This window comes from Hibiscus syriacus, unplaced genomic scaffold (assembly GCF_006381635.1).
Source record: "Hibiscus syriacus cultivar Baekdansim isolate YM2019G1 unplaced genomic scaffold, ASM638163v2 tig00111095_pilon, whole genome shotgun sequence".
Taxonomy (NCBI): Eukaryota; Viridiplantae; Streptophyta; class Magnoliopsida; order Malvales; family Malvaceae; genus Hibiscus; species Hibiscus syriacus.
Window position 1 is genome coordinate 2,891,193 of NW_024062980.1, and position 2,428 is coordinate 2,893,620.

A 2,428-nucleotide genomic window follows, 5' to 3' on the forward strand; every position below is an offset into this window, starting at 1 on the left:
TTACATTTTGATCCCTTTTATCTAAAATACCTAAAGATAGACCCATCACTGCTTCTTGGTCACCACTGCAGCCGGCCACCATGTAACCGATATAAAACCAATCTAAGTCGACAATTTGCACTAAGGGAGAATACTCTTGAAAAATGAATAAATAGTAAAAATAGAGAACTGCTTAGATGCATTCAAGCGGGTTACCAATAATAATGCATCAAGAAGACCACTTATTAGAGGGGCTCCACTGTCCTTGAATTTGGTTGAGTAATTCCCCTGCTGATGCAACTTGAAAAAATAGAAAATGTCAATAATTAAAACTCACCGTTTTAGGTTTTGAAGAACCCTAAAACAAACCCTAATATTAACATTTCTGGCAAATTTCTATGGAGAAAAATGGCAGAAAGTACTCTGGTCAAGATCGTACAATGCTTTGGCCGAAAGAAGATGGCGAAGGTCGTGATCTACTGCAAGAGAGGTCGTGGTCTACTCAAGATCAATGATTTTCTCATTGATCTCGTTGAGCCGGAAATCCTCCTCTTCAAGGCCGTTGAGCCAATCGTCCTCCTTGGCAGTAGCGGATCCAGATATTTAAAAATAAGGATTCAAAATTTTAATTTTATTTTCTTAAAAATGATGGGTATACAAAAATTGTAATTTTTTTTCTTTTTTTCCTTAACACATTAAAATAAATTTAACAATTTTTTTAAAATAATGAGATACACTTGGCCCGGGACTTAGTGCATCTGCCACTGCACCTTGGCCCCCACCGTTTCGCGGGTGTCGACATGAGGATCCGAGTCAAAGGAGGAGGCCACACTTCTCAGATCTACGCTATCTGTCAAAGTATTTCCAAATCCTTTGTCGTGATTTATCAAAAGTACATTGACGAGCAAACCGAGGAGTAGATTAAGATTTGAGGATATTTTGGTTAGGTACGATAGAACTTTACAAGTTGCTGATCCGAGGAGGTGCGAGCCCAAGAAGTTCGGTTGAAGATGTGCCAGGGAGAGGTTCCAGAAGAGTTACCGTTGAAGAAACTCTACTGTTTGCTTCAGAAATCTGGGCGAAGTTCTAAGATCTTGCTTATTATTTTTCGTGTTGGCGATGATATTTTGAGAGTATGACTTGAGAATTTAGGGTTAAAGAAAATTAGGGCTAAATTACAATGGATGAAATATCGGCAGAAAAAGTTGAGTTTGAAGACACCGATTTTTCCTCTAGTTATCATGGGATGACTATTCACAGGGACATTTGAGGGTTGAGTCACAACCTCAGGCAAGATATGATCTGCACGAGAGCTCGAAGCGGAAGATGAAGTTTGATGTTCCTCTTGAGAATGTGGAATACCTATGGGATCTACCACACTGACTGGATCCGAGCCAGAAATACAACTGGAAGAATTAGAATGAACCAAATCATCATATTGGTAGACAAAGGTCCGAAGAGACCAGTGTGCTTTGTACCTCCTGAGGAATCTTCAAGAACTTGAATGGCACCAGGTATTAATTGTAATGAGGAGCTAAGATGCTGAGCAGAGTGCATGGCAGTAGTATCTGTTTCCTGCTTATTAGCATATGGGAACACACTTTCATGAAACATCACATTGCGAGAGAATAACATTCTACCATCAGAGGCTGAACACAGGTAAACCTGACATTGTAAACTATATCCAAGGAAAACACATGGCTGTGATCTATTGGCGAGTTTATGATCTTGGAAGGGATGTGTGTGTGGAAAGCATAAGCAACCAAACACCCTTAAGTGATCGTAGGTTGGTTTCTAGCCAAAAAGTCGTTCAAAAGGTGAGCATCCCTGCAATACATTTGTAGGAAGCCCATTTCTTACACTGCTGGACTATTGAAAAATCCCCTAACAACATACATCTTTCGAATATTTCTCAAACTGATTTCTTTGAGGGGGTTTTCTTTTTTTTTTTTATTCGTCTTCCTCCTCCCTTCCTTTACCTGTTAAAATTTCCCTCTATTTATGGTTATTTCAAATCTACCTTTTTCTTCAATTAGTGCTGAAGCAGGTATATTTAATCCCGTAATTTTCGGGTTTTCTTTTTATTTCAAAGGTTTTGGTAAACTTGTAAAGTTTTTGCTGACTTTGGTTTTGATCCAGTCACAATACTGTAAGGGAAATAGTTAGATGATGGAGTTAAGAAAATTGTTGTTGCCGATATCAACTAATGAGTCTCCAAACACAGAGTGCTCGTTGCGACACAGCTCCTCGAATCAAAACAGAAAAGGAAATAAAGAAGGTTAAGTTGGGTTGGTAAAGAATGCCCATAACTTCAAAATATGGATGTTGAAAGAGAATAATCGAACTCTTATTGTACAGATAGCTTTAGCTTTTCATGTGAACATAACGTGATGGTGAAGGCTAATTATATATCCGTTTTTGGAACGGACGAGTATAGTGTGATTGGCTT

At 38.6% G+C, this 2,428-nt stretch overlaps 1 pseudogene; it reads left to right on the forward strand.

The window, feature by feature from the left end:
• The first annotated feature begins 387 nt into the window (after nt 1–387).
• LOC120152705 lies at nt 388–1,052 on the forward strand (annotated as a pseudogene).
• The last annotated feature ends 1,376 nt before the right edge of the window (nt 1,053–2,428 follow it).